This window comes from Chenopodium album, chromosome 7 (genome assembly GCF_948465745.1).
Source record: "Chenopodium album chromosome 7, dcCheAlbu1.1, whole genome shotgun sequence".
Classification (NCBI taxonomy): Eukaryota; Viridiplantae; Streptophyta; class Magnoliopsida; order Caryophyllales; family Amaranthaceae; genus Chenopodium; species Chenopodium album.
The window spans coordinates 77,442,760-77,451,165 of NC_137840.1; the positions used below are offsets into that span (position 1 = coordinate 77,442,760).

Consider the following 8,406-nt stretch of genomic DNA (forward strand, 5'->3'; position numbering starts at 1 on the left):
TCCATTTTTATTTAAGGAGTAAATGCTCTATTTTGATTTTAACACTACAAGTATTAACTATTATTTCCGTATTTTAAGTTGACACGTTTTAATTTTAAAATGTTAATTTTTTGTAATTTTTTTATTAACGTGACTAAAGAAACAGAGGAATTGTAAGACAAATCATAATTAATGGTGAGTATAATATTATGATTTATCTTTCTCTTTAGAACTTTTTTTGTTCTTGTGTGTGTGTTTAGAGAGCTACAAGGACGAGTGGATGAGAATTAATCCCAAGATCTCTTGAAATCGAAATGGGAGCTCGAACTACTTGAGTTATCCCTCACTCCCTTTTCTCTAGATTATCAACATGGCATGTCATATTCTTATTGGTGTGACGGTGTACATTGAGAAAATGTAAAAATAGACCGTATTTGTGAAATTGGAACATATTCTAGCAGTATTGTGGGAAAAGTGCTCTCAATTATACATGGTATACTACTAGCATTTGGGCCATTTTCATATTGTATTGATTAATGAGTACCAAGTCGGTCCATTATTAATATTGCTCGATGAAAGATTTCGTGGACCAGCAGAACCGTAAGCTAATACAACTCTAGTCTTCTCATTTGTTGATAGCTCTTACTCGATGGCTCGATGCAACTTCATTTGTGTTGGACAACTATTGAATAATTTGATGATCACTAACTTTTCTATGATAGAATTCATTCAAACAAAATTTGCAATGAAACATTAGATATATATTATTCAAGTACTCCGTGGAAACGAAATTTCATATTATGCTTTAAATAAGAAAGTTGAAATAAATGACAACCCTCGTTCAATCACTACCAACTTAATAGCTCGATGTTACATATATAGTGTGCCATATATTATGAGGCAAGGAGAATGGATGGTACATACATATAGTGTGCCATATATAGTGTTACATACATCATATATTCATATGCATTGAAATACTCCATATATATAGTACTAGTTATATGCCATTGGTCGAGTTTTGTCTCTAGATGGTCAGATATGCTCAAGGAGTAGTAATACCTGCAATAAATATAAGAGCAACTTTGTTAAATTAATTGATATTGACATTATCTAATTCACTCATTCAAACAAAGATAGTTTAACGAATTAAGAAAAATGAAAAGAGAGGAGAGAAAAAAATTTACTTCCACATTTGAAATGACGAGGGACGGGACGACCACACCTTTGTACAACCCTAATAGCATAATTGACATCAATAAGAGGTGCAATTTTGGGAGTAATCTCTCTACACACACACTCAACATGAGTAACCCTTAACCTTTGGCAACAAAAAGCACTTGGTGGAACCCTAAACACCACTGGCTTACATGCCTTTATCAAAATATTCTTTTCTAGAGAGCATTGTGCAGGGGTTACGGCCCCTACTTGCTTAACACTATAATCACTAATTAACACAACTACTAATCCTATTATTAACAAAATTTAGTTTCTTTTTGTGGAATCTTTTCTCTTGATCATCCCCATCTTAAAGAAATTATATATATGGTTTTTCTTTTTGGTTTGATATAATGAAAGAAACTCTTGTTGATCTTGTTTGTGCTTTGAGGATGTATTATTTATAGAATTATAGAGGTTGCCTTCAAAAAAAAAAAAGTTTATATAGAGGTTGATGAAATAGTTTCTTGGTACGGTCTAGTCATTTTCAATTTGAAATTTAATTGAGCATAATTGTAGTGCGTTTTGGATTGTAACCAACTACGGAGTGTACTATTTTTATCCCTTAAATTTTCCTTTTAAAAAAAAAATCGTCGCTAAAAAATTGTCCTATACTTGTCCACGATCAGTAACACTCTGATAAAAACGTTAATTGTAAAACATAAGATAATGTAAAAAATACTCGTAGTTTGGTTGTAAGTTACCAAACAATTGAGAGCGGAGGGAGTATTTTCTTTGTCAACAAACTATGCACGATTGCACGCCTTGTTTATGAATGTACATTTTAGCTAGTTTGAGAGCTGGTAATAAAATAAACATACTATATAGAGGCTTGGATAATATTGTGTAGATAGATTAGAACAGATGTGCAATTGTGGAAATAGAAAGAGAAAAAACAATAATAAAAGAGGTATGAGGCAAACTCAAAAAAGGTTAAATGGGACAAGGTCATACCATTCACGAGAAGATAGTCCATTTTATAAGTTCAAGTACGTTTCATCTTAAAACCATGTATTAATAAGGGGAGTAACACAATTAGCCTTTTAAATACACAACTTTCCATTGTCTTTAATGTATGATACACGTCTCGATATTCTCCTTTACTTCTAAATTTGTGGAATAACATTTTCCATTCATATGGGACCGAGTTGATACGACTGGTACCCAATAGTCCATGCCTAATACAGTAATACTCTAAAGTCTAAAGTAATACAGTACTAGATTACTAGTAGTGCTAAGGCTTGATTTCCAACTTTGACCACATGCACCCCTTGTGACACAGGGGCCGATTTTATCATAATGATCCAAGTTCGTCGTCCAAAATCATCATGCTATGCATGTATGTAACCCTTTTATATGTTCACATTGGCACTCGAACAAATTTGTATTGGGTTTTCAGTCAACCAAGTAAACGATTACTTTATTTCACCGAAAATTTAAAGATACTAATAATCAAAATTGTAAAAATTCTACATAAATGAAATTGATGAAGGTTTGTATACAAGTGGTGTATGTTGAAGGATGAAGTGAGGTAAAAAAATAGAGATCAAAATATGCCTTTTGATTACAATTACAAATTTTGATTACAATTACCGTACCCTAAGTGTTGATTCCATACGACATTTTATTAACACTAGGTGGAGGAAAAGAGGCTACATTGATGTGTTTAGAATGAATGACCTCTATGTTTTCAAGTGCTCGAATGATGAGGATCAGAGGGAAATTCTGGAAATGACAAAGGCATGCTTCGATGGTGCCTTAATGGTCTTCTCACATTGGTGGCCAAATCAGGTTCCACAGACGGTGAGGTTTATGCGAGCAAAGTTTTGGGTAAGAATCTGTGGCTTACCGTGTGAGTACCTTAACTCACACATGGCGGAAACGGTGGGGGAATTGCTGGGCTTACCCTTTGAAATAGATTTAGAGCCAAACTTTGTTCCTCGAAATGATTATTTAAGGATTAATGTGATGATGAATTTGGGGGAACCTCTAATACCAGGATTCTTCCTGAAATTGGATGATGACGCAATCATTTGGATCCAATTGAGATACGAAAATCTGTTTAAATACTGCACACGTTGTGGTAGAATCGGGCATATATACACTCGCTGCACAAGACACGAAGATCTAATCAAGATAGATGTTGATCACAAGATGATGGAGTACCTCTCGAGGGGTATTCCAACTATGGAGACTGAAGAAGGTTTCTCGATGTTCACGCTTGATATGAGGGCCACCCCTGCATCGGAAAGAACAATCACCACAAGAGCGAGACTGGTGGCGGAGCCTGATAGACCCCCATCACCAAACTTCAGAGCTTCTGATATTTTAGTGGATTTTGATTTGGGAGTCCAAAATGGTGGACGAACAGTGCAGCCTGGTCAACGTTTCAATATAAGAGGGGCACCCTTTAGGGGGCCAGTGGTGGGTAACCCAGTACCTTATAACCCGGTTGCGCCGTCAGAACAGCAACCGCAGGAAAACCCCCTGCTGAAGTCGCGGCTATGGAAGTCGAATTGGGAGGTGGTCCAAACCCTATTTTTTACCTGTTGTAGCAGAAGCATCAGAAGCCTTAGCGAACACTAGCACCCAGGGCAACCATGTGAATGGAGACCCGTACCATTTCGCGGCGGAGGGGGGGCAGGAACCAGAGAGGGGAGTGCAGCAAGGATCTGATATCAATCCAATTGAATCAACACCCCAATATGGGCCGGAGATTGAACGGATCAGGTTTGATGTTCTGATGAGCTCTGCGATACAATCGAGGGTTGAACCCAATGATGAAATTGCAGGAAGAAGATTGGACAACTCCGGCTACAATCAGCGCTTCTTCGCGGAATTTGACTCGCAGAGCAACCCCCGAGCGGTGGAGATCAGGGAACCCGAATCACCGGCGTCACTGGTGTATGAGCCGATGGATTTCCAAGGCGAGGGTGAAGAGGACGCTTTTGAAGCAGGAAATATTCCAGAAAACCCCCTTGCACCTTGGCTAGGGGAATATGAGGTTGATGTTGAAGAGGAGCACCAGTTGGATCATAATAGTGTCGACACTCAAACAGAACTGCAACAACAGCAAAATCAGCCTCAAATCGAGCGACTCGAGGTGGAAATTTCTGGGCACAGGGGATTTGATTCCGCATCCCCAAATGAGATCATGTCAGACGGTGCGGTGATCTTCTCTAGGTGGGGGGAGAAAGATCGACGAGGAAGAAGGGTGAAGAGTAGTTGCTTCAAAAAAAGGGAAAAGCAAGAGAAGATTCAGAAGAGAGCACTGCCCGTTGAAGAGGAAAGCAATCTCAGACCTAGATCTTGTGTCTATCCAATTTATAGACGAGACTGAAGACGATGCAGACTCCTTGGTGGCTAGAAAAAGGAAGAAAGGGAAAGGCCTTGTTTGTGGCGGAGCTCAAGATGTTAGACCTTCAAGTTCAAAACATGGGCCTGGTCCAGGTCCAATTTTTACTTTTGACTCTTGCATTACTTTAGCTTATACAGGTAATGGGCTTACGGTGGTTGACCCATCTCAACCACCTCTTGCACAGTGATCGGGTTATTTTGGAATTGTCGGGGAATCAAAAACCCAACAACCCCGATAATTCCTAGGCTTAGAAGACTTGTTGGGTCTTTTGGACCGGATTTTATTTTTCTAGCGGAAACAAAAAGTAATCCGGACTTGGTTTTTAATCGTCTTAGGAGTTTAGGTTTTTCTTCCTTTAAAGGTGTCAATCCTAAAGGGCTTAGCGGGGGGCTTTGGTTTGGCTGGAAAAACAAGCCACTTTTTGATGTAGTCTTCATGTGTGTCAACTTCCTTGTAGTAAGTGTAAACGATGTTATGAATGGGAATTGGAGACTTATTTTGTTGTATGGGGAGCCTAGCTCTTCTCACCGTGGAGAGGTTTGGGAGTGTCTTAACCAATGGACATGCCCTTCCCTTAACATGCCAATAGTTATCTTTGGGGATTTCAATCAAGTAGATTCTCATTTCGATAAAACAGGTTCTAATGCAACTAGTATTAGGGGAGGTAACTTGTTTAATGAGTGGAAAAATCGTAATAATCTCCATGATCTAATTTATCAAGGGCCTAAATTCACTTGGTCAAACGGGGGAGAGGGTGATGATCTAGTCCTCGAAAGACTTGATAAAGGGTATGCAAATACTCAATGGCTAACTTTGTTCCCTTATTCTATTATATCTCACCAACCGATCCAAATATCGGATCATGCCCCTATTGTGCTGCAAACACAGGCCATGGTCACTAAGAAAAAAAGGGGCTTTAAGCTAGACAATTGGAGTCTAAATTATCCTGAGTGTGTGGCAGTAGCACGTGAGAGATGGAATAAAGAACAACGAGGCTCCCCAATGTTCAGCCTTGCCAGAAAAATCAATGAGTCAAAACTAGGGATTAAACACTGGACGCTAAATAAAAAAAGTGAATGGAATGGTAATTGGGACAAGTTTGAGGACGATTTACTTGAAGCGCAATTGCTTCTAGAAAACGAAGGAAGGTCTGAAGATTTTATACGTATTAGCAATCAATTAAAAGAGTACTCTGAAAATATGGCGTGTTTCTGGAGACAAAGGGCAAAGGTTAATTGGGAGTACGCGGGGGATACCTGCTCCAGATACTTCTTCAATTTCGTTAAGGGAAGGAAGGCGAGGAACACACTTGAAGCAATTAAAGATGACAACGGGAATTGGGTTACAGAGGAGGGGCAAATAACGGAGATGGCGACTGCTTATTTCAAAAAATTGTACTGTTCTAATGGGCTCGCGACGCCTGCTGGCCAATTTGACATCAACTATAGACAAAGTGAGGTTCAACAAGGAACTATGGGTATTTCCAAGTCGCTCTCGGAGGATCAAAGGGACCTGCTTTCCAGGCCTTATACTAGCAGGGAGATTAGGAACGCGCTTTTTGCCATGAAGCCTTGGAAGGCGCCAGGGCCTGACAGGGTTCCGGCTGGTTTCTACCAGAGGAACTGGTCATGGGTACAGGATGATGTCATTAAAGCAGTCAAATCAGCCTTAGCTTCAGGTAATATTTTGCGCGAATTTAATTTCACAAACATCGCCCTAATCCCAAAATGTGACAATCCAGATTCAATGGATAGGATGAGACCCATTGGCCTTTGTAATGTTATATACAAGATTATCTCTAAGTGCATCACTAATAGGCTTAGAAAAGTTATTAACGACTTGGTTGGTCCTTTCCAAAATGCCTTTGTTCCGGGGAGGGTTATTTCGGATAATATATTGCTAGCACATGAGATTTTGGAAAATATAAGGAAAACTAAGAAAGGTGTGAAAGGCAAAATTGTTATCAAAACAGACATGAGTAAAGCGTACGATAGAATTAAATGGGATTTCCTTGAAAAAGTCTTGTGTAATTTTGGTCTCCCTGCTTTGATGGTCAAGACAATCCTGAATTGTGTTTCCTCTGTTTCCTTTTCGGTTATTGTTAATGGTAGCGCTCAAACACCCTTTAGGCCATGTTGTGGCCTTAGACAAGGTGATCCCCTTTCACCCTATCTCTTTATCTTGTGCATGGAGGCCTTATCTGGGTTAATTAGGGCCGAGGAAAGACTAGGTAATATTAGTGGTTTGAAAGTTTCTCAAAGAGCACCAAAAATTAGCCACTTGTTTTTTGCCGATGATTCAGTGTTTTTCCTCCAAGGCCAGGATAGGGATGTTGTTGCTCTTAAAAACGTCCTAGACAAGTACTGTAAGGCCTCGGGGCAAATTATCAATGACACTAAATCCATTCTTTTGGCTAGCCCAAGCTCAAGAGAGGAGGATGTCAACAGGTTTAGTAACATCTTAGGCATTAACAAAAGCAGAAATTTTGGTATTTACCTTGGTATTCCGGCTGATTTTGGCTCAACTAAGAAGGAGATTTTCAGCTTTATGATTGACAGGGTGAGACAACGGCTAAACGCGTGGAACTCCCTTTTCCTTTCTTCAGCAGGGAGATTGACTCTAATTAAATCTGTTATTTCTAGTCTAGGTACTTATGTGCTTTCGGTGTTTAAATGTCCCATGAGTATTCTCAAACGAATTAATAGCATGGTTGCCAAATTTTGGTGGCTGGGAAATAAGGATTGTAAAGGGGTATATTGGAAGAATTGGAAGCACTTGACAGCCACTAAAAGTGAAGGGGGTCTCGGGATCCTTGATGCAAGGTATTTCAATCAAGCTCTTCTTGCAAAGCAAGGCTGGAAGATCATTATGAGGACTGATTCGTTACTAAGCAAGGTATTCAAAGCCAAATATGGAATTGAGAAAGGAAATGTTTTCGACAACAACTGGTGCAACAACAAACTAGGCTCGTGGGGGTGGAATGGGATAAGATGGGGTTTACAACTCCTTAAACAAGGTTGCTCATGGTCCATAGGGGATGGGTGCTCTGCAAAAATTCACCATCCTTGGGTTCATGGGAGTGTGCCTGGTTGGAATGGTGAGTTTGTTACCACAAATGCTTGCGTGGCCTCTCTTATTAATGAGGATGGGGGCTGGAAAATGGACGATTGCAATCTGATTTTTGATCAGCAAACAGTTGAGAAGATAACAAAAATTCCAATAATGAGTAGAGGTTATGATGACCTACTCATATGGAATGGAGAGAGTAGGGGTGAGTATACTGTCAGGAGTGGTTACAAGCACCTTTTCCGGCTCAATCAAAATCCTGTCGATCAGCAAAAACCCACAAGGATAGTTAATTGGAAGAGATTTTGGAAATACCCGGGTAGCCCAAGACAAAAGATCTTGTTATGGAAAATTTTCAAGAGTGCTCTACCAGTTGGAAGTGAAAGAAAGAGAAGGGGAATTGGTAATGACCATTTTTGTCAGCTTTGTTTTGATGGGGATAACATGGAGAACAATCACCTGGAAACATTGGATCATTTGTTTAGAGATTGCACTTTTGCAAGCCACGTGTGGAAAGGGTGTACCTTAGGCATAAATGTCAATCACCAACAGCACATACCCATCTCCAGCTGGGTTCAAAATTGGCATAATATTCTTTGTGCTAAGGGGAGGGGTTTGGAAGAGAGCTTCCACATGCTCCTAGCTGGAATTGAAGGTATTTAGGAAGCAAGAAACAAACTGATATTTTCAAACATTACCCAGAATGCCTGGGCTACGATAAAGAAGATGGAAACAAAGATTTTATGCAGAAGCTTCAACAACTATGAGCATGCTACAGGTGAGTT

At 39.6% G+C, this 8,406-nt stretch overlaps 1 long non-coding RNA gene across 1 annotated transcript; it reads right to left on the reverse strand.

Annotated features, from left to right (window-relative positions):
- Nucleotides 1-797: 797 nt before the first annotated feature.
- LOC145638672 (uncharacterized) lies at nucleotides 798-1,583 on the reverse strand. Its single transcript, XR_014114684.1, has 2 exons — nucleotides 1,167-1,583; nucleotides 798-1,041 (listed from the first exon to the last, which is right to left on the reverse strand). It is a non-coding gene; the product is annotated as an uncharacterized LOC145638672 (long non-coding RNA).
- Nucleotides 1,584-8,406: the final 6,823 nt, after the last annotated feature.